This window comes from Physella acuta, unplaced genomic scaffold, assembly GCF_028476545.2.
Source record: "Physella acuta isolate Inbredline_101_S28 unplaced genomic scaffold, ASM2847654v3 ptg002355l, whole genome shotgun sequence".
In the NCBI taxonomy this organism is placed as follows: Eukaryota; Metazoa; Mollusca; class Gastropoda; family Physidae; genus Physella; species Physella acuta.
In genome coordinates this window covers 44,573-70,007 of record NW_026733848.1, presented here as the reverse complement: position 1 = coordinate 70,007, position 25,435 = coordinate 44,573, and the positions used below count along the sequence as shown (strand labels likewise).

Genomic DNA, 25,435 nt, shown 5'->3' with positions numbered 1-25,435 from the left:
TCAGCGATTTCCAATAACCAGAAATGGAACTTATTTTACTTGATGTTTTTCAAAAGCTTATAACTTGAGTATTGTTTCAGATAGACGAAATTTCAGTCATATAAGTATAAATCTAATTCTCTACCTTCTGTCAAATTTTGAGTTATTTCCGTTTACCGGAAGTAGTACTCATTTATCTGCGATCACGGTTGAAATTTTTACGGATGGTTGACTGAATTACGAAACACACTGTAGGACACCACATCAACAGGAATACAGTGGATATTGACACAACTTCATAATCACGCTAATCCGTTTCGTTCCTTGGTGTTACCCTATGTTAATAGAGCCTACAACTTGAAAACTTAGATTTCACAAATGATCTCTTTTTTTTTTCACATTGTCAACAACAAAAGCTGAATAAAATAGAAACTGTACCACCACTATAACTAGAATAGGCGTGGCCTAGTGGTAGAGCGCTAGACTGCTAACCCGAAGTCTCGAGTTCGTATCTCGGTTTCAAGTCTTGGAACGTTCATAAGTCCACCCTGCTCTGATGGTTACCTAACTCACGTTAGGGAAAGTAAAGGCGGCTGGGCGTAGTGTTGACCACATTATCCCTTCAATATGCAGAGGTCAAGAAACATATGCGCTCTACTCTATCTGCCCCAATGGCTCGCTTAGTCTAAAGTGGCATTTTTACTTAAGGGGTCATCCATAAATGACGTCACGCTTTTTTGACGATTTTTACCTCCCCCCTCCCCTCCGTCACACGTCGTCACAAAAAGCTAGACCCCGCTCTAAAATGACGTCACACCTCAGCCTACAACCCCCCCCCCCTCCCCCTCCCCTCAAAATTGCAGTTGAATTTTTCTTAAAACATCGATATTTTTCCATGTTTAACAGAGAGTATTTCGATTAAATCCTATTACAATTTATTAAAACCGTTTTCTAAAACGCGAAATAACGGCTAAAACTCGTTTTCTAACATTGCTTTTTTTTTATAATGAAAAAGCGTAACGTCGCACCATCTGAACCCTCTCCCCCTCATCACCCACCGTCACTAATTTACGGACCCTACGAGTGTGACGTCATTTATGGACGACCCCTAACTTTAACTAGAAGAGGGTGTGTTCGTATGGTAGAGCGCACGACTGCTGACCCGAAAATTTATGGTTCGGATCGTGGGCTTGTGTCTATATGACGTCCCTGAGTTACCCAGCTCTGGTGGGTACCTGACTCACGTTATGAAATCCTAGGCGGCTGGTAACAGCACTGACCCCTGTATGCCGAGGTCATCGAAACAGATGAACTCTACTTCATCTGCCTCAAATGTCTTGGGCATGAACTGAAAATATGATGATGATGATAGCTATAACTAGGCCTTTCACTAAACTTTACCTAACGTGATGATTGGAGTTATTAAAACTTTGTTAAAGGAATAGAAACAACGAGACAATTCATAAAAAATACTAAATTAAAAAGGATTGCCATGAAGTTAATTTTAGGGGCGCTTATTTTTTTTTTTTAATTTAATTTTTTTTTTTTTAAGATTGGAGCAGTAACCGTTTTAACAGCTTCTAGGCAAAATGAACTACTCCACGACTCCCAGTTACAAGATCTGGGCGATACACAGCTAATGACTTATATAACACTTTGAAAGGTCAAACCACTTTAAAGTTTTAAGGGTAACTACGTTGCTAATGCATTTTTAAAGAGCCGAGGTCGATGAAAGGGATTCTAACACGATGAATGTCGTATGAATTTCGTTAAAAGGGTAGGTTTAAAAACAAAATCAAATGTGGATTGTGCAATGAGAGTCACACTTTGACCTAATGGTGCTTTGATTAGCAGAGTCGAAAACTGGTCGGTTAGTGTTACGTAACACTTTCGTGATGACATTTATACAATTTCACTAAAATATTTGTTTTATTAAATTTGTTCATTCATTTATTTTTGTTCTAACAAAGAAAAAAAAATTCCAGTGGAAAAAAAATAACTTTTTGAATACAAAATGTGTTCATTTATTTATTTTAATTCTAAGAAAGAGAAAATAAAAGCAGTTGAAAAAATAACTTTTTGAATAAAAAATTTGTAAGAAATATCACAAGTGGTTAATGTTAATAGTAAAAAAAATACCACTGAAACTTTCTTTGTACACAGCGTACGGCTTTCCAATATATTCAATCTTCATCTTTCTTTTTCTTCGTTCTTAATTGTTAATGTTAGAAGGGATTCCCCCAACACAATTAAGGATACGTGTCAACTGGTTATGCGCCAATGAGGCCATTGACTCAGATTTCAGCCTGCTTTTCTTTTTGGATTTGCTTCCATAGCCTTTGTCCAACCAAGAACAAACTAGAAGGCAGCAGTTGTTTGATTTTGGAGTTGTCTCTCCTAGAAGAGTGGCTGTCCCCAGCCTCATCTGCCCGAGGGTTCGAATTCGATATTTAACTATGAACTTTCTATAAACTCATAAATTGTTTTTAAAACAACAAGAATACCAATACCAATATGAACCAAACGTTGTCACCTCTCCTTCTTCTTCTTCGTTCTTAATTATTAGTGTTGAAGGGGATCGAGATTTATCTGCCAGTGGGTTTGAACTCCAGACTTTGTTCGAATTTATCAACCATGAGCTTTTAGCCGACTCGACCACGCCTTCAACACAATTAAGCGTTACGTGTCAACTGGTTATGCGCCATTGAGGCCATTGACTCCGATTTCAGCCTGCTTTTCTTTTTGGATTTGCTTCCATAGCCTTTGTCCAACCAAGAACAAACTACAAGGCAGCAGTTGTTTAATTTTGGAGTTGTCTCTCCTAGAAGAGTGGCTGTCCCCAGCTAACGAGCCTCATCTGCCCGAGGGTTCGAACTCGAGACTTTTCGGTTTAGCAACCATGAGCTTTACCGACTCGACCACGCCGAACTCCCGTTGTCACCTCTAAAATGCGTTATATAATAAGCGGGTACATGATCCTGTAGTTAAATAACCACACGTTGAAATCACCAGCAGTTTAAAACTAACATCCCTAGTCTACGTCCCAAGCCCTTCGGTGACCCGTGTATCGGGAGAATCAATGCTTGAATGGGTTCTTCACGGTAGCTAAGCATTCGCGGTTGCTATGGTGACGCAGATTTTAAAATGAATCTGGCTAGCGGTTTCAGCCCCCCCCCCCCCCCCATACATTGAATAACCACAATTCTGAATTCTATCATGCATAATTAATTTGTCCTTGATTAATTGTCTTTCTAATGTAAAATTGTAAAAAAAAATGTACGTGCTCGTTAACACGCGCACTCACGTAGGATGTAAAAAAACAAAAAGTAAAAGTACCCTTTCATAGCTTAAGTTCCATGGGGCTATTGAATTAGAATTCACTTGTTTCAGCACTGCAGAATAAAGGTGGACGAATACGTGTAACTACGATTATTGGTAGTGGGTGGAGGTACAGGTACGAGTATCCGTTTCAATATTTGTTTATGTGTTTGAGCACACGGTGTGCGTGTTTGTTTAAATGTATAATTGCATGATGAAGGGATTGGGGGTGGGGTAAGGGATTATCGTTTCACATGGAATCCACAGTGCAAAGGGAAAGGAGGACCAATGTGGGGATTTGATCTGGAAGAGGGCACTAGACGATTGGATACACCTGGGAACAGCTGTAGGGAAGAGTTGGTAGCCTTTGGGGGGGGGGGGGTCGACAGGTAAATCTTTGGGCTATATTGTTGATTGGGACCCGTATCAAGCACTATCATGCTTTCATTAACGGATTATGGGACAGTTTCGGGAGCTCAGGATTAAGGAGTCGTGCATGCAGATTACCCGATTTGAGAGTTTGTCTTCACTGAGGTTATAAGTATTTCTCTACCACGTTAGAGATCTAATGTCTTGTTCGCTTGAGTATTCAACTTTTCATCATCGGCTTGTGAGGACTGATACAGATTTACAATAGTAATATTTCTTTCTTACTTGTAGCCTACTTTCATTCCTTTTAGATGGTTTAATTATATATAGATCTAATATAAAACGTCTAATTACAGTTTTATGTTTAAACCTGAAAATGCAAATAAGTAAGTAAATGTTGATTCAAGAGATTTTTTTTCTTCCTCTTCGTGGTGGGCTGAGGGGTGGGGGGGGGGAGTAAGGGCGGGTTTGGACTTTTAAGTAGAGCTGAAATAAATTTGGGATTAAAGAAAAAAAAATTATAAAAATTTTAAGCAACCGGAATGTTATGTTGAATACAACGAGACACATCAAATCAAACATTCTTCCCTTTCAAACATCTATATCTACAGCAGTACTCCCACAGTTTTTTTTTTTTTTTAATTTATTTTAAACATTTAAAATAGTAACCAATAATATATTGGGTAGTTTTAGACAGTTTCAAAGACCATGAACATCAATTGTATATATAGTAGTTAAAGGGGGAAAGTAAAATGGCATAAGAACTAGACTCATGTGGGGTTTATAACTCGGGTTCTTTTGACTGCTTAGTTTACTGTGCTCCATCCTCAGCTGTGAAGTCAAAGGTTCACATTGTAGCCACCCATGGCCAGAAACAAAAACGACCGTAGGAAGATGGTCCCTGTAATACTCATACTGATCTTTTTTTTTAATACTTTTATTTCCAATTTAAAACAAGTACATCAACATCAAATTCTTTACATAATTTCGAGCATCAAATGAAAACGAAAGGTTTTGCAAATGTAGATAATGAATGTTTACATGATGTAAATGTATGTGATTATACAAAATTGAAAGGGATAACAGTAAAGGGGGTGAAGGTCAAATGAAAGAGTCAGGAGTCCGGGTGGGGAGTGGAAAGAAAATTGTTCAAAGAGGGTGGGGGGGGGGGGGGTGATCAATCATTCCAAAATTTATTATACCAGAAGATTTAGCCTATCATAGTAACGATATTTAACTATTTCCTTTCTTTAATAGCACAAACAAAAAATAAGTTAAAGTATTTGTATTTTGATGACAGATAAAATATTTTTTTTATATTTCATTTATTTAAATTTTTTGATAACGTTCACATTTTTCTAATAGGGTCATAAATATTCATAAATTTTATTAACTCGATTGATTTAAGAACTTTCATAATTTTAATTTCCGTCTTCATTTTCTATTTTTTTTTTAAATTTAATACTTCTGTCCCTTGATTCATGTAGATATTTATTCAGATCGAAAGGGGAGGCAATTAGTGTTTTGTGGGAAATGAATACCCACTCGCAATATAATTATATAATTAAATTATGTTAATTACAAAAATGAAATAGCTGGAGAGCAACAGTTGATTACAATGTAAAATAAATCCTTCAAAAGAATTTATGAATCATTTAAAAATTATCATTCAAGAACCGTAATTGATGTGTCGAGTATAATAATATAGCCTTTATGAATATAATATGCTTTATCAAGGGAAACTACGTATAATGAAAACTAAAAAGAAAAATCATAATATACAATTCGTTGAAAAAAAAGTGGATAATACGATTTATTGAAAATAAAACCATGTGCGAATACTATCATTTAAAATTAAATTTTAATTATTACCAGTTTATTTATCACTTCATGAGAACACCGCATTAAGTATTGGTCTATAGTCTATACTATAATTAGTTGAAAATATAATCAGTTTAAAATATATTGATTTGGTAATATCTTTGTTAAAAAAAACTGCAAGTTAAAAATAACATTTGTTAGAAACCCACTGAAAACACCACAAGTTGAACACAACAACATTTTATAAATACCACCTGTCTAAAAATCGTTAAATATCACCATAAAAAAACTAGTTAAGTAAAAAAAAAATCAGTTAACGCCGAACCTTTTAATCAGTTCTCCAAGAGGCTGGAATGTTTAATGAATGAATCATTGCGTAAAAATGAATACTTTCTTTTAAACAGCCAGCGTAGAATTCGGCACGCTAAGCTTTCGCGGTTGCCATAGTAACGATGTGTTTTTCATTATAAATCTGGCTAGTCAACACACATCCTTCCCTCCCCTCCCCGCGCTCACACGCAACACACCTCTGGACTCTATCATGCATAATTAATTAATATTTGATTAATGTCTCTCTCTCCTGATGTGGGTAGCTGATAGAAACTACGAATCGAATGAAGTGACCGTCATTAAAGGGACGTTAGTGCGACGTCCATGGCGATTAATGTTTCTTTTGATCCGCGTGCTGAGTTCTTAAAGGGGGGAATCGATTATGTGGTGGCTAGTGGCAAACTAGTATCGATCCTGAGCTAACGATCCACCAGAGCGTGGATGTTGCTAATGGGATACAGATAGGTATCTATGGGCGACTGCCCCGAGGAGTTTAAGGGCAAAATGTAAGGGCAAAACGTAAGGATAAAATATAAGGATCGATTATTATAGGGGCAATATATTGTAAGGAAAATTAGGGTAAAATTTTCCTTAGGAAAATTATCACAAAGACATACTAAAACGACAAACAGAGTTTCTTCCAGGCATCTCTTCTATATAATTTATATAGAAAATATACACTTTTAACAGTGTCCGCCCCCCCGAAGAAAGTCTACTGCCCCCCCCCCCCCCCCCGAAAATTTCAAGTGCCCCCCCCCCCCCGGAGAAAAAAGTCTGGAAGAAACACTGACAACAAAGTAAAGGACTAAATTTCACAAAAACTAATTCTCACCGAGATAACATTTTGCAAGCTTGAATAATTATCTGGGCACGATATTACATCGAAGTTCTCAATACGAGTAGTCCGGGTATTTCGGAATAGAGATCTACATCATGCCCACCAAACCTACACTTCTATTAGTACAGAATAAACCATTATAGATGATACAGTTTCAGAGGCGTAGCGAGGGGGTTGGGGCGAGCGGGGGGGGGGGTACATATGTCCCCGGGCGCCGACCATAGGTGGCGCCAAAATGGGTTGAAAAAAATATTAAAAGCTCATTTTAGCTGCAGTATTCCATTATAAATATAATAAAATATATGGGGGGGGGGGGGGCACCAAATTGAAAGTTTGTCCCGGAGGGGGGGGGGGGCGCAGAATTGAAAGTTTGTACCCGGTCGCCGGGAAGGGTCGCTACGCCTCTGCACTTTCTAAAATTACAACAATCGAACACTGTCCAAATACTTGACGGCTAACCCCCCCTTTCCCATGCTCAATGTCGAATCTACTTTCGCTTTAAAAAAAAAACAATCTTTCCAACCTAACCACGATTTTCTAAGTCATTTGTTGAAAGTAATTAACTGTCAATTAAAGTGACAATTGGTCACGGGATGTCAATAACGTGTTTACGTTATGTCGTGACTTGGTCACGAGATATCACCAATGTAACCACGTGATGTCATACTCTGGTCACGTGACGTCATTGCGCGTTCACGTGACGTCAGAACCTGGTCACGTGATGTCATGACACCACAGGAAACTCCTCCCCGCTCGCCGAGTGCGTATTGATTTCTAACAAGACGGTCAACGTATCGATCTCTGATCGTGTCACGGGGACGGATGTCACAGACATGGCACGTCTGCTTAGGCCAGGCAGATTTCGATGGTTAGCCTAGAACGTTCGATTTTGTGGGTTTTAGGCAGGTGAGCCTAGAAAGTTAGATTTTGTTAGTTATAGCTGGGGAGCCTAGAAAGTTAGATTTTGTTAGTTATAGCTGGGGAGCCTAGAAAGTTAGATTTTGTTGGTTTTATGTAGGTGAGCCTAGAAAGTTAGATTTTGTGGGTTATAGCTGGTCGGCCTAGATAGTTAGATTTTGTTGGTTATATGGCTAGTAAGTAGGTCACCAACCAGTTCTACGGCTCAATAAAAAACCTCCATGAGCCGTAGAACTGGTTGGTGACCTACTTACCAGCCCTATAAGCGGCAGCCCAAAAAGTTAGATTTTGTTGGTTATAGCTGCTGGGTCTAGATCAGGGGTCTCCAAACTTTTCAGCCCGAGGGCCGCATTAACTATCAAATATAAGTTCGGTGGCCAGAGTTTCTTCCAGGCATCACATTGGGGTGGCATTTTTCCGCAGCCACCTACAACAAACATTTTTTTCCGTGGACAAAAAAGCTGTCCGAGGGCCGGATGAGAGGACCTCGCGGGCCGCATCCGGCCCGCGGGCCGTAGTTTGGAGACCCCTGGTCTAGATAGTTAGATTTTGTTGGTTTTAGGCAGGTGAGTCTAGAAAGATTTTGTTAGTTATAGCTGGTTAGCCTAGAAAGATTTTACTGGTTATAGGTAGGTGAGCTTAATGCAATACAGATTGGTAAATGGCGTAACACATTAACATACACCTAATGACGTAATACACCAACACACATAACCTGGAAGACATATAGCACAAACAAACCCAGCGACCAAACTAATCCTATCCTGGTTGCCAATGTAAACAAACCAACGCAGAGTTCAATTTGCCTTTCATTATCTTCCTTCCCTTCCCACCTCACCCGTTCCCCCATTATTGGATTCATTTATCAAATCTAGCCTTTGTTAGCTTCATTGGTGTCACGTTCGTTAACCATTATTTATGCCCCGTTCGTTAACTATCATTGATGTCATGTTGGTTAACTATCATTTATGCCACATTAGTTAAATATCATTTATGCCACATTCGTTAACTATCATTTATGTCACGTTGGTTAAACATTATTTATTTTACGTTCGTTAACCATCTTGTATGTCACGTTCGCTAACAATTTTTTATTTCACGTAGGTTAACCATCAATTATGTCACGTTTGTTTACATTTTAGTTGGGTTTTTGAAACAAATTGGAACGACGTGGTTGGAGGGTGCTCACCCGAAAGTCTCGAGTTCGAATCCCTGTCTTAAGTCCATATAAAGTTCCCGAGTCTACTCAGCTATTATAGGTACTTGACTTACATTAGTGAAAGCAAAGGCGGTGAATTCTACTTTAATTATATGCCCTAATATTATTTGAAAGGGTAACTAATAAAATAAAAAAAAACATTAGAACGATGCTGACTGATATTTTCAGTTTATGAGAGAACCAATCCAACATCAGTTGAGATAGTTTATTGATCTTTAGTGGGAATGATTAGAAACAAGTCCTCGTTTATCAACTCCTGAAACGATCATATTTCATATAACGTCAGCCCTTGTTTCGACACAAAGCTAGCCTTGTATTACCGCCCTTTGGCAGGTTAGATAACTGCGTACATATCGCCACGGGTTACTTCCCTTCGTTTAAAATCACAGCTCATTTGTTGGCACGCAACGGCCGCAACAACAAAAGGGGAGAGAAAAAAAAAAAGGTCACCGAGGCATTTGCTATACACCAGCGGTTCTTAACCTGTTGTTCGATGATCTCTACAGACTGTTATAAATGTATGAGAATTTGAAAATAAATTAAAAAAAAAAAAGTAATTTTATTTTTAGTTGTGAATGTTTAAAAAAAATATTTTGAATTAAATGTTTATTTGCAATAATCTGATTATTAAAGGGGGCATCCAAATCAAACAGATTAAGAACCAGTGTTATACACATTCGTTTTTTTTTGTTCCCCATTAACGAGCGTTCACACGTCAATCCGGATCGATAGAGCCGGAAGTCGACGTTTAAAGGGACCTGCGCAGACGAATAGGTAATAGCCCGCCATTTTGAAATGGTGGCTGATTTGTTTTGTTACGGGGTATTGATCTCTTTACACCCCCCTACCCCTCACTACCAATTTAGCCACTCCGAATATATGAAAACGTCAACGGGAAACACCAGAGGTTAAAATTTGAGGGGTTTTTTTTTTTGGGGGGGGGGGGGGGGAGGGGCAAGTAATCTTAAATACGTAAACAATAATGTCTATGAAATATAAACAACTTAAATTTATATACATACTTAAATAAAAACCTAATATTTAAGAAATAAAAAAAAAAAACTTCCATACGAACGTAGTAAAATTACGGTTCTTAGACCACGTTTGGTCATTTTGAGCAGATGTTAAACAGCGATTACTACGAGTAGCCCTTAGTTATGTGAGGGGCTCACTTTATTCTTTTTACCACACATCGCGAGTGTTTATCTTTGTCCATTTACAAATAGCCGGCCCTCTATTATTGCTTCCCATGCACAATGAATGAAGTCACAGAGCGTACGTTCAGTGTTTCTTCCAGACTTTTTCTCCAGAAGGGGGGGGGGGCACTTGTTATTTTCGGGGGATGGGGGGCGGACACTAGTAACAGTGTGTGTTTACTATATAAATTTATCTCGTTCGGCGGGGGGGGGGGGGAGGGGGGGGGGTAAACTTCCTTCTAGAATCTAGATATAACCTCCAACAACCTTGTTTTGAGTCTCTGACAAGTGGTGCGCCATCAATTCAAATGATCTCACAACGATACTGGGAATTTCCGATTTTAATCATATAATGGGTTTTATTTCTCAACATGCCGCCGTCAAATATTTTCTTTTATACTTTTAAAATACATCATAAAAAAAAACGAAACAAAAAAGATACTAAGAAACCCTTCAAAATAATAACAGTTCATGAAACGCATTGTATTAATAACTTGAAAGGATTTGGTTGCTGACATATCAATATAAGACATTGTTATTTAATAAGAAGGTGTGGCTTAGCGGACTGATAACACAAATGTTTCGAGTTCGAATCCGTGTTCAAGTTGGTGGAACGGCCTTGAGCCCACGAAGCTCTGATGGGCAGTAAAACTTCAACTATGAGGTATTGTATAGACTATAGCAATATTGTATAGGATTCCTCTGTCCGAGATTCCACCGGCCTCCATCTTTTCTTATCTCCCTTACTACACAATTCCCTGCCCACTGTCCACTACATCCCAATTCCCTGCCCAGTGTCCACCACATCCCTCACTACACAATTCCCTGCCCAGTGTCCACTACATCCCTCACTACACAATTCCCTGCCCAGTGTCCACTACATCCCTCACTACACAATTCCCTGCCCAGTGTCCACTACATCCCTCACTACACAATTCCCTGCCCACTGTCCACTACATCCCTCACTACACAATTCCCTGCCCAGTGTCCACCACATCCCTCACTACACAATTCCCTGCCCAGTGTCCACCACATCCCTCACTACACAATTCCCTGCCCAGTGTCCACTACATCCCTCACTACACAATTCCCTGCCCACTGTCCACTACATCCCAATTCCCTGCCCAGTGTCCACCACATCCCTCACTACACAATTCCCTGCCCAGTGTCCACCACATCCCTCACTACACAATTCCCTGCCCAGTGTCCACTACATCCCTCACTACACAATTCCCTGCCCAGTGTCCACCACATCCCTCACTACACAATTCCCTGCCCAGTGTCCACTACATCCCTCACTACACAATTCCCTGCCCACTGTCCACTACATCCCAATTCCCTGCCCAGTGTCCACCACATCCCTCACTACACAATTCCCTGCCCAGTGTCCACCACATCCCTTACTACACAATTCCCTGCCCAGTGTCCACCACATCCCTTACTACACAATTCCCTGCCCAGTGTCCACCACATCCCTCACTACACAATTCCCTGCCCAGTGTCCACCACATCCCTTACTACACAATTCCCTGCCCAGTGTCCACCACATCCCTCACTACACAATTCCCTGCCCACTGTCCACTACATCACAATTCCCTGCCCAGTGTCCACCACCTCCATCACTACACAATTCCCTGCCCACTGTCCACTACATCCCTCACTACACAATTCCCTGCCCAGTGTCCACCACATCCCTTACTACACAATTCCCTGCCCAGTGTCCACCACATCCCTCACTACACAATTCCCTGCCCACTGTCCACTACATCACAATTCCCTGCCCAGTGTCCACCACATCCCTCACTACACAATTCCCTGCCCAGTGTCCACCACATCCCTCACTACACAATTCCCTGCCCAGTGTCCACCACATCCCTCACTACACAATTCCCTGCCCACTGTCCACTACATCACAATTCCCTGCCCAGTGTCCACCACATCCCTCACTACACAATTCCCTGCCCAGTGTCCACCACATCCCTCACTACACAATTCCCTGCCCAGTGTCCACCACATCCCTCACTACACAATTCCCTGCCCAATGTCCACTACATCCAAATTCCCTGCCCAGTATCCACCATCCTCTTCCCTCTACAACTCAACACCAGTTTACCTGGACAGTTTTCTAACCCCATAAAAAGAATCGATTCCTATCTCTCGTTATCGTGACGAGAAATCGTTTGTTCCCTAAACGGCACAAAACAGAGGGATTGTAGTATCGATTTGTTTCAAATCAGCTCAATCTTTGCAAACCGATTCCGTGGGGCCCCAGTGGTTGAAGATTTTTTGCCAATCGCATATATGTACACATGCAGATGCACAAAAAAAAAATAAATAAATAAATAAATAAATATATATATATATATATATATATATATATATATATATATATATATAAACATATATATATATATATTACCTCTACGTTAAAGCAGAGCTTGTTTTGTGTTTTTATACATGTTTTACCAGCCCTCCACACATCAAAAGTACTCATGCACAAATCAATTGGCCAGTGAAGTAGAATTTTATGCTTTGTTGTTATCGTTTTGTCGTTATTGACACGGCTAAATGCATTGAGAGAGAGAAAAAAGGGCATGACGTTCTAGAGCAGGGGTCTCCAAACTATGGCCCGCGGGCCGCATCCGACCCGCGAGGTCCTCTCATCCGGCCCGCGGAGATCTTTTTGTCCACGGAAAAACGTTTGTTGGTGATGGCTGAGGAACTTTGCCCAGAAAAATCAAAGACATGCCTGGAAGAAACTGGCCCCCGCATTGAAATTTGATAGTTAATGCGGCCCTCGCACTGAAAAGTTTGGAGACCCCTGTTCTAGAGTAAAAAAAAAATTTGGATGCTTTTTTGGGTGAACCTCGATAAGGAAATTGGGGTTTTAAATTATTTTGAGAATATCAGGTTTGTGAATGAGTCGGGAATGTTAGGTTTGTATTTTTTAATGAGTCGGGAATGTTTGGTTTGTGTTTGTGAATGAGTTATTAAATTTTAGGTTTGTGTTTGTGAATGAGTCGGGAATGTTAGGTTTGTGTTTGTGAATGAGTCGGGAATGTTAGGTTTGTGTTTGTGAATGAGTTGGGAATGTTAGATTTGTATTTTGAATGAGTCGGGAATATTTGGTTTGTGTTTGTGAATGAGTTATTAAATGTTAGGTTTGTGTTTGTGAATGAGTCGGGAATGTTAGGTTTGTGTTTGTGAATGAGTCGGGAATTTTAGGTTTGTGTTTGTGAATTAGTTATTAAATGTTAGGTTTGTGTTTGTGAATGAGTTGGCAATGTTAGATTTGTATTTTTGAATGAGTCGGGAATGTTTGGTTTGTGTTTGTGAATTAGTTATTAAATGTTAGGTTTGAGTTTGTGAATGAGTTGGCAATGTTAGATTTGTATTTTTGAATGAGTCGGGAATGTTTGGTTTGTGTTTGTGAATGAGTTGGCAATGTTAGATTTGTATTTTTGAATGAGTCGGGAATGTTTGGTTTGTGTTTGTGAATGAGTTATTAAATGTTAGGTTTGTAAAAAGAGTTAGGGAATGTTTGTTGTGTAACTGCTTAGCAATGAATGGTTGTCCTTTGTTATCATTTGGCTGGGCGATGCTGGTTTAGTAATGAATAGCTGTAGGTAGTGTTAGGTTTCCATGAGTTCACTGGCAAATGTTGCGCTTGTACACGCGTAAGGGATTATTATTGTTGTAGATTGGTTAAAAACAGCAGGGGTTAGACTTAACTGGGATTATAAGATTAGTGTATTGAGCAATAGTCGGCAAATAAAATTAATTAGTCGTGTCGTGTCTGTTAGGTTTGTTTAGCAAGAACGAACGTCAGTTGAAAAAGAGTTTAGCACACACATACACACACACACGCACACACACACACACACACACACACACATATATATATATATATATATATATATATATATATATATATATATATATATATATATATATATTTATATATATATATATATATATATATATATATATATATATATATATATATATATATATATATATATATATATATATATATATATATATATAAGTATCGAAAAAGGACGCATTATTTTTTCTCCTTCTCTTTTCGAAGAGACGAAATGGCTTTAGAGCCTTATTGCCCTTATGTTAAAAACCACTCTCAATCCCTAGTCCTTACAATAACTCCAGAGTCTCTTCCAGGCATCTATTCGGGGGGGGGGGGGGAAGTGGCGGAGCCCGCCCTGAAGAAAGCCTAATCCCCCCCCCCCCCGAACGAAATGGAATTTATATAGACAATATATACTTTGACAGTGTCCGCTCCCCCCCCCCCCCAATTTTAGTCCGCCCCCCCCCCCCCCTTTAAAATTTCAAGTGTCCCTCCCCCCTCCGGAGAAAAAAGTCAGGAAGAAACACTGATTAACTCTAACCTTAATCTTGGCAACTATAATTGTTTTTTTTAATATGGTTACATCATACTTTACAACACAATTAATTACAGAGGTGGCGTCTAATTAAATTTTATGAGCAGGCTACTTACAATTACAAAAATCAATCACAATTTTTACAGTATCCAGTTAGTCATTGATCTGATCATTGAGAAAACACAGAGTGAAGAAATCCGCGGAGAACATAAAATCCTGGCACAAAACGATGGGACACACGGAGGATTTATTGCTCCGCGGAGTACAAAACATAAAAATAAAAATCCCACACAAATCGAAGGCTTGGTGGGACGCGGACATGCGCGCCTGCCAACTTCCTGCAAGTTCTGGGAGAGAGGCGACATTCCTCAGACTATTTCAGCTGTCTGGTCAATGGAACGTGGAGGGCGGGGGAGGGGGGGGGGTTTACAAGAAGGTGGGGGTGGTACCTTGTCATTCTTGTAATAGTTGAACATATTTCATTTGATATATAACTTTTAGTAAACACCTCATTACGTAGGCCTACATGGTAAGAAACATACAAAAATGAAGTTTGTTAACTAAAGATTCAAGTGGATTACAAAGCTAGATATTGTTATTTAATATTATCTGCAAAATAAACCGGGAGTGTTCTCCCCTAAACTTTCTCGATTATTCTTATATAACACTACGAGGGATAGCAACGCGGGATATAGACAGGATCTTTATACCATTTTTAATTACTTAAACTTTTAAAATAGAATCTCGTAGAAAACAAGTTAATAAAAAGTCTAGTGACAATTTAAGCGCAATTTCCTTATGTTATCCATAACAATTTTAAATCAGCAAATAAATAATGCAACACAAGTAGTTTTAATAATTCAAAACAAAATAGAAAAAATATTTATTAACGAGATTTAAACAAATTTGCGGACGTGTAGGGGGTGTTTAGTTGTCGCGCTCTCTATATTGCTATATAGTACTGTAGTGTATTATGTATAATGTAATTTTTAAAAAAAAATTTGTGACCGAACGAAAGGATATTTTTGAAAACTTTCTTCCGCAATATTGTTCTACATTATGGCAGGAATCGATTGGTAAATGTTTCTAGTCGCTAAGTGGTCTGGTTGCCGAGATATGGGCCAAAAACTGCATTTTTTCGAGTTTTTTTGGCTTTTCCGGGAAATCCAGGAAGGAATTCCGGGAATTTTTTGGCCCACAATCATCCTCTGAACTTGCTTAACATATTTGCTTTGGAACTAGTCCTCGATATTGCTTCGTTGAGGAGGAGATACGACTTAAAGCTGTGGTAAAGCTGCGGACACACATCCAGAAATGACGAATTAATAATCGCAATTCCAGTATGGAAATTGCGCTAAAAAGAATTGCGCACAAAGTGAACGCCAAACAATATGTGTATAATAGTGCGGAATATAATTTGTACTTTATAAATTCACATGCGTATTTTGAGAAATCGGAAATAGCTTAAATTACTACTTCCAGTCAACGGAAGTTACTCAAAATTTGACAGAAGGCAAAGAATTAGATCTTTTACTTCTGAAACAATACTCAAGTTATAGTCCTTTGAAAAACTAAAAGTAGAATAAGTCCCACTTTCGTTAATCAGAAATGGCTGAAAAGTTAATACAGAACTACAAATTTATTTTATATAATACTTTATATGAAATTTCATCAACCTAGCCGTAATAGTACTCAAGTTGTCGTGTTTACAGACATACATACTCTCTCTCTCTCTCTCTCTCTCTCTCTCTCTCTCTCTCTCTCTCTCACACACACACACACACGATAGAATTGCAAAATCCAGTTTTCCGACTCGATTTCGCATAAAACGCCATAATTTTGATTAATCTGGAATTAGATTTTTTGGCCGATTAAAGTAAGTCCCCTATACTCCGTTTATGAGTAAGTACTGAGGTGTAAAACGGTGTAAACTCTCTAAATTTTATGTGATTTTTGTGCACGATTACAATACTTCCTATCATATATCAACTTGACATCGAAGATTGATGTAAAAGTAAATCTCTCCTGGAGGAATTGATAAATCTTACGGCAGATTAAGTAGAGACCGAGACCATCTGATAACCCTCGCTATATATATATATATATATATATATATGTTACCTAGGCAAGTTGCATACCCTGCTCGCAGCGCCAAATGTAACGAGACTTATCCTGCTCGCAGAGCCAAATGTAACGAGTCCCCGAGTCTATCCTGCCGACAACGCCAAATGTAACGAGTCTCTGGCTACCCTGCCGACAACGCCAAATGTGACCTTCCCGAGTCTAACCACTCATTCCACACAACATTGACCACAGCATAGATACTCGAAGATGCAGGTTCATTATTGATCCTTTTATTACATGAATCAAAGAATGCTTCACAATAATATAATGAATCAAGAGAGATGTTTCACAATAATAGTCTGAATCAACGGACCCCCAACAGTCCTCACTAGGCTTCATCTAACTGAATACACATGTCTAACGTCCTTCCTTAACACAATATAACCAACTTGATACTGCCACACAGACTCACTGATCGAAAGCGAGCGAGAGAGAGACTGACGGACTGACTGACAGACCTTCCGAGACTGACTTTCTGAGAGACACTTTCTGAGAGACCTCGAGCTCAGCCGTCGCCTTCCTTATATCCCCTTCATAATCGTACTCATATTCGGTCCTATCATAATCGTAATTGTAATCGATTCTAATCGTTACATCAGACTGTTAATTACGCCGCTTCTGTCGTACAGTCCGATTTTAATAAGCCACCTGCATCCTGTCACATCAAAGTTGACAGACCGTCTTTCGTATCGCTTCCCGAGATATTACGCCTTGGCATCAGCCAACACCTGCACTGTGACGTCAGACTGTAACACGTTATGTCTCTTGGTAACTTCCCCTAGTTACATCCACCCCTGCCTTTTTTTGTGTGTTATCAACCACAAACAACGCTTGGCAGGTGCAGTCCTTCAAAGTCCATCGCACCACCGTAAAAAAAAATCCATTGTTCCACTCACTGTCAATGTCGTCACATTCGTATAAGATTGACAGTTATCCCTATTTCACATATCCAATGTGTCTACATCATCTTCCTCAGACACAAAACAGTTCTAGAATTCACATCCACCTTTTTTCGTTTGGTGCCTTCACCAGTTCACTTTTATGACTTTTTGAACAGTCTGTTTTCATACCAGCGCGACCATGAAAGAATTGATGGTTGCTGACAAAAAATTTCGTATTCTTTCTGTTTCTCAAACTTCTCCGCGGACCACTTATCTGATGGTCTACTGTCTCTCTGCTTTTGGAGGGACCGGGATCCTCCTTGTTGCCGGTAACCTCCCCTTGTGTATCGCTGTTGCGCTGTTGATGGTGACATGGTTCCGGGATGGGTATGTGAATTTCCGTTATAGTTTCCGGTTCCCTAATTGTCTTGGATTTCCCTGTGTGTAACTGCTCTTCTTGACTATGACAATATTTCTTTAATTGAGCAATATTCGCCCACCGATCCGGTTTGGTGTGATCGATGGGTCTTATCTTAAAGGGGCCACCTGCTACTTTAGGCATCTCCACGACTTGCCATATCTCCTGTCCCCAGAGGTCGTGGATTTTGTTTCTGCCTAACGGGTGGCTACGCAGTAATACCCTGTCGTTCAGTTTGAGTGGCGGGTCCTTTGTCTGTACCGGCGGTTCCCTTCGCCGTGCTTCATGTTCTAGTCTTTCCTGTACTACCCTGTACATTTCTCTAATTCGTCTCATATGTTCATTCACATATTCCAGTGCAGTGTATGAGCCAGTCATACTCTCCTTTTTTCCTAGGAACAAGTCAAGGGGGAGTCGAGCCTCCCGTCCGAACAGCAACATGTATGGCGAAAAGCCGGTTGTGGCATGGGGTGTGCAGTTGTATAGATATACCAACTCTGGGAGAAAATCAGGCCAACGTTTTTTCCGTTCAGGTTCTAGGGTACGCAGCAAATCATGCATGCTGCGGTTGAACCGCTCGCACTGTCCGTTTCCTTTCGGATTAAATGTGGTTGTTCTAGATTTGTTGATCCCGTAGTGGCTGCACAGTTGGTTAATTACTTCTGACTCGAAGGCCCTTCCTTGGTCAGAGTGTAATTGTCTTGGTATGCCATATTTGATGAACCAATGTTCTATTAAGACCTTTGCCACTGTTTTGGCAGTCTGATCTCGTGTGGGCACCGCCACAGTCCATTTGGTGAAAACATCAGTCATTACCAACACATGTTCCGTCCCATCCGATGATTGCTCCAACGACGTAAAGTCCATAGCCACAATCTCTAGTGGTTTTGTCGCTAGTAGGTGTCCTGATGGCTGTCTCATTTTGACAACTGGCATTTTCGCATGCTGACACCTCGCACAAGCCTCACAATGGCGTTTGACCTCCATTTCCATATTGGGCCAGTAACACCTCCGTCGTAATATTTTGTGCGTCCTGTCCTGACCCTGGTGTCCTGCCCTGTCATGTGCCAACCTTAGCACTTCTTCTCGTAATTGTCCAGGCACCACCACCTGGTGTATTGTCCCATCAATTTGGTCATGAATTCTCCGCATGAGAACACCATCCTGTATACTGAGACGGTCCCACTGACTCAGTATTTTCTTTGTTTCTCGACCAAATTGTTCTCTTTCCCTTCTTCCTGGGAATTTTTGTTCCTGGACGTGTTTCAACAGCGGCTGTAAGCCACTATCCGTTCTCTGGGCATTTCTTATCATTCTGTGATTAAGGCAATTAAAATCACCAATGTCCATATGTCCGGGCTCTGTGGAAATGTGCTCCACCCCGGTCTGTCCGTTTTGCCTCACTTGCACCCCGTGAGGGATATCTGTTGACGCTCTGACCTCACATATTCCTGTCAGCGTTTCTTCCTCATCGCCCGGTCTCTCGTAAGGATTCCTTGATAAGGCGTCCGCATTGCCGTTGGACCGCCCCGGGCGATATTTTATCTCTAGGTCAAAGAGTGCCAATTCTGCTGCCCATCGCTGTTCGATGGATCCCAACTTTGCTGTCTTTAGGTGACTCAAGGGGTTATTGTCAGTGTATACCACACATTTAGCACCTAATAGATAGTCCCTGAATTTTTCCGTCACAGCCCATTTTAATGTCAAAAGTTCTAGTTTCATGGCGCTGTAATTTGTCATGTTCTTCTCTGATTCCTTCAGAGCTCGACTGGCATAGGCAATAACCCTGAAACCTTGCTTTTGTTGTTGTGATAGCACCGCTCCCAGACCTTTAGAGCTGGCGTCAATTTCTAGCCGAAATGGTTTGTCAAAGTCTGCGTATCCCAATATCGGCGCCTCTGTCAAAGCCTTTTTCAGTAGCTTAAACGAGTTCAGGCATTCCTCAGTCCATAATTCACCTATCAGTTGTGTTTTACCTTTCTTTTTCTCCTTACTGTGTTTCTTTGTCATTTTGTTTACCAAGTCATGCAATGGTGCGGCAATTTTTGCAAAACCAGGCACAAATTTTCTATAATAGGAAGCAAAGCCCAAGAATGATCTGACCTCTACCGTAGTTGTTGGCTGTTTCCATTCTTTAACAGCTGCAATTTTATCTGGGTCAGTGGCGATGCCATCCGACGAAATCACGTAACCCAAAAAATGTACCGATTTCAGACCGAAGCAGCATTTGTCTGGGTTCAGCTTTACTCCTATCTCCCTAAGACGGAGAAACACTTGTTCTAATCTTTCTAGATGGTCCTCCCAAGTTTTTGAATAAACTAGTATATCATCCAAGTACACCAACATTATTTGAAATAGAAAGTCACTCATAGCACTCTGCATTACTCGCTGGAATGTAGCAGGTGCATTAGTTAGACCAAACGGCATACGGGTCCACTCGTACAGTCCCAGTGGAGAAATAAATGCAGTTTTATGTTGATCGTTGGGGTGCATGGCCACTTGGTGGTAGCCACTGGCCAAATCCAAGGTAGAAAAAAATCTTGCTCCCCCCAACGCATCAAGACATTCATCAATACGAGGCAAGGGGAATGCATCCCTTCTTGTGATATTGTTCAATTTCCGGTAATCACAACACAGTCTTATCTCCCCTGACTTCTTTTTTACCACCACTATCGGTGCCGCATACGGGTTAGTGCTGGTTGTAATAATTCCCTTTTTTAGTAGATCGTTCAGGTGTGCCTTCACCGCAGAGTAGTGACTCGGTGGTAATCTTCGATAAGGTTGCGCCACCGGCTTGTCTTGTAGTAAGGGTATCTGGTGTTTTATTACTTCCGTGTAACCCAAATCACCCTCGTACGAGGCAAATATATCCCTGTACTTATTCAACAATTCATTTAGTTTTGGGTCCTCAGTTTCCGGGAATGTATATGATCGGCCATCCTCTTTCTTCACCTCGGCCGTCACATTGACCGACCTAACTGTTACTTCATTACTGCTGGTATTGCTCAGTTCGATGCACTGTGCCGACCTTAGTACCTCGACGTTCTGTGGTACTCCTACCAGAGTATTAGGCGGTATAAAAATTTCCTCATCCAAAACATTTGCCACTAATCCTTGAACTAGTCCATTTTCCGCTGATGTGTATGTCCGCAGTAACACGACGCCTGCCCTCAGTGCGGCGCCACATGGTTCTATCATCACATCACCATTCACGCTTCTATCACCAATTTGTAATGTAATTGCCTTGACCGTGTTTGCCGGGACTGATATCCTTCCTCTGGTCTTGGCAAACCTGGCCAACTTGGATCCCCGACCTGGTGTGGTCGATCCGACAATATTTGTAAGAAATTCTGGCAACTGGCCAAGAATATTCATGCCCAACAGGCAAGGTATATTTGACACATTTGTCTCTAGGTTGTGTTTCGTAACGAACACCCCAACCTGCTTCAACCTCTGTCCCGCCACCACGACATCCGCCAGAAAATAACCACAGTATGGAATGGTTAGTCCATTAGCTGCCGTCAGGCGCATGCATGTGTCAGACCTCAACCTATGGTCTTTTCCTTTCATCCATTTGGTGTAAAAATTTTCCGTGATTGTCGTCACCTGGGAGCCTGTATCCACAATTGCCTTCACCGCGATGTCCCCAATCGTAATCACCATTTCGGGACAGACTCCCATCATTTTGCTTCTTGGGCCATAACCTCGCCCCTCTGTAGCCTGGCCCTGCCTTACAGAGGACGACCGTTTCCCTGGCAGTACCGTGCCATATGTCCGGGTTGTGAACAGGACAAACAAATTGGTCGACCGTCAGCCGTCCACCGGAGTGATGGACCGGCGGGTCGCGGCCGTCCAACCTGTCTCTGTTTTGTCCCGTTCTTTTCCTGATTCTCAGCTGTTGACCTGCTTTCCAACCTCTCCAATCTTTGGTCAACCTTATCCAGGTGGGCCAACAGTTGAGCCATCATGGTTTCCACCGTGCCGGTCCCCGTGGGTGGGGATTGTTTCTGTTCCGGCACCGAGACTTTGTCCACCGAACAGTTCGATTGGTCCTCATCCTCGGACCTGCGGATCGCTGAGTTCCTGACCTGAAGGAAGGTCAACTGCGGATCTTTGTGGACCTCCTCTTTCAACTCTCTCCTTAAGATCGGGGTTGCTAGCCCCTCGATGAACTGGTCCCTCAGTAGGCGTACATCAATGTCAGGTGTTTTGCCCTTTACCGAATCAAAGGCCCTGTTTATTCGGTGTGAATACTCCATCACACTCTCCGCCATTCTCTGCTTTACGCCTACGAACCCCGATAGCAGTTGCGATCCTGACCGTCTCTCCCCAAAGGTCTCCATAATTAGATCCAGCACCTTATCTGGATCTGATTGGACGGTTTTATCGTGGCATTTGACCTCTGCCCTAACCGTCTCTCCTATACTGCCCATCAGCAGTCTTAATCTTTCCTCTGGTGACATGTTTCTCGAGGCCCAGGCCGCTTTGACCTCCTCACTGAACCTGTTGGTTAAAGTTGGATCACCGTCCCCGTAAAATTTGTTAATGTGGGACTCTCTGGGCAGGACCACAATATGGGTCTGCTTCTCGTCCAGAGTAGACATTTTATTCCTTTAGTAAAAAAAAAAAGAGTTCTTTCTTACCGTGTGTGTATGAAAAAATTTTCCTCGTTCCTCAATTTTCACTGTTCCTGAATGTCCGAATTCACACACACACTAAACACAGTTATGAACTAGGTTGACTATGGGTGCCTAACGCGGCAAGTCTCGTTGAATTCATCCTGTCCGACGACGCCAATTGTTACCTAGGCAAGTTGCATACCCTGCTCGCAGCGCCAAATGTAACGAGACTTATCCTGCTCGCAGAGCCAAATGTAACGAGTCCCCGAGTCTATCCTGCCGACAACGCCAAATGTAACGAGTCTCTGGCTACCCTGCCGACAACGCCAAATGTGACCTTCCCGAGTCTAACCACTCATTCCACACAACATTGACCACAGCATAGATACTCGAAGATGCAGGTTCATTATTGATCCTTTTATTACATGAATCAAAGAATGCTTCACAATAATATAATGAATCAAGAGAGATGTTTCACAATAATAGTCTGAATCAACGGACCCCCAACAGTCCTCACTAGGCTTCATCTAACTGAATACACATGTCTAACGTCCTTCCTTAACACAATATAACCAACTTGATACTGCCACACAGACTCACTGATCGAAAGCGAGCGAGAGAGAGACTGACGGACTGACTGACAGACCTTCCGAGACTGACTTTCTGAGAGACACTTTCTGAGAGACCTCGAGCTCAGCCGTCGCCTTCCTTATATCCCCTTCATAATCGTACTCATATTCGGTCCTATCATAATCGTAATTGTAATCGATTCTAATCGTTACATCAGACTGTTAATTACGCCGCTTCTGTCGTACAGTCCGATTTTAATAAGCCACCTGCATCCTGTCACATCAAAGTTGACAGACCGTCTTTCGTATCGCTTCCCGAGATATTACGCCTTGGCATCAGCCAACACCTGCACTGTGACGTCAGACTGTAACACGTTATGTCTCTTGGTAACTTCCCCTAGTTACATATATATATATATATATATATATATATATATATATATATATATATATATATATATATATATATATATATATATATATATATATATAAATATATATATATGCATATGTATATATAATTAATTCTCTACTCTTTCTCCCCCCCCCCCCCCCACAAGGCTCCGACCCGAACAACAGAGCAGTGCAAATGTTCAGTCGAATAAGATTTTGGTCAGAAGTGATTACGCGTGGTCAGCTTTCTCACGCCTACATCTTGTTTGAATATTCAATCAACACAAACTGTGGACATGTTCATTGACTCTGATACCTGTCTAACCTTAATCACCCGGTTTTCCAGGACCTTTTCAGTGAACTTGAGCGATCAGTGGTTGCAGCAGTTCCAAGGGTCCTTCGTTATCCAATCTGATTCGTCGTCCTCAAACAACAAACACACAAGAGCCACGCCTCCAAAATGGCCGACATTTGTGTAAGTACTTGCCAATCGCATGAGCAAACACACGCCCCCAATTTACGTAGACATGTGCTGACGTCTTCATGTCAAGTTCGGAACTTTCTAGACTATACCCGTGGCCTAAAACATTGACGTGGTTTTTATTTCTAGTTACGCCCAATGGCTAACATCCACGCGTTCAAAAACACACTAACATGCCATATAGCGAGTAAACTTGTTTCAAAATCAGACTAGAAAAACCCGGCTATATCCATATACACTATATCCAGCTGTGCCCAACCATAGCTCTCTATAGCTAGCTATATACAGCTGTGTCTAAATAAAGCCATCTATAGCCAGCTATAACCGGCTATTGCCAGCTTAAGCTAGCTGTATCCAGAGGTGTAGCTATGGGAAGGGGTGAGGGCCGGGGACCACCGCCCCGGGCGTCGACCCGAGAAATGAACCTCATTTTAAGCTAATTTCAAATTTAGTATTAAAAAATTCATAAAAAACGTTTTAATAACAAGCTTTTATGTAATGATGCACTAAAAAGTAGAAAATAAATTATAGACTACTATTTAAATAACTATAAAGAAAAGCGTGGGTCACTTTAGTATCTATTGGATACCTTTAATAATGTTAAGGAAGACACCCACGCTTTTCTTTATAGTTATTTAAATAGTAGTCTATAATTTATTTTCTACTTTTTAGTGCATCATTACATAAAAGCTTGTTATTAAAACGTTTTTTATGAATTTTTTTTTCAGTACTTTACATGTTTTATTTACAATAGAGTTACATGACTAAAAACCATTGCGCGCCTACTGAACATCACGTTCAGTAGGCGCGCAATGGTTTTTGAACGCAGCCATTGAAGCTATTGAAGGTGATGACGCGTGTGGTGTGGTTGGCTAGACATGCCTACTAATTCGGTCCAAATTTTAATTAATTCATAAAAAATCAATTAGGCATCCAATTAAGTCAAATTTAGTTTCAGATTGCATTGTCTTCATGTCTTGACCCACGTGCCAACTGTGAATCGTGTCGGTCAAGTAGAACTGTCCGAATTTTCACTCCTGCGTTTCCGTCTAGACTGACGACAGACTGACGACAGAGGAAGTGAGTTAAATAAAAGCTTGTAAAAACAGTCTAAGTTACGAAATGTAATGATACTTTGCTATTATATGACAAGGATGAGGCTTTTTACTTTCTCGATATACGAAGTAGCCTATAGAGAAAGTCTTGTAATCGTGCAAAAAAAAAAAATCGAGATTTTTACAAATCTCGACGTTTTACACCACACTGATACGGAAAAACATAATTTTGCAATTTTGTCCGTATGTCTGTGTGTCTGTCTGTCTGTCTGTGTGTGTGTGTGTGTGTCTGTGTGTAAACACGATAACTTGAGTACCGTTACAGCTAGGTTGATGAAATTTCGTATATAAGTATTTTATCAAAATCGTAGATCCTTACCAACTTTTGAGCGATTTCCGATAATCGGAAGTGGTACTTTTCGTACTTTGAATTTTTCAAAAGCCTATAACTTGAGTACTATTTCAGATAGATAAATGAAATTTCACATGTAAGTAAAAGATCTA

At 40.8% G+C, this 25,435-nt stretch overlaps 1 protein-coding gene across 1 annotated transcript in view; it reads right to left on the bottom strand.

Moving 5' to 3' along the window:
* The window catches only part of LOC131933057 (ankycorbin), a gene marked incomplete at its 3' end in the record, with an annotated part of 69,233 nt that extends 54,676 nt beyond the window's left edge, over positions 1-14,557 (bottom strand). Inside the window, 1 exon segment of the mRNA XM_059289899.1 lies at positions 14,508-14,557.
* Between the last annotated feature and the right edge of the window lie 10,878 nt (positions 14,558-25,435).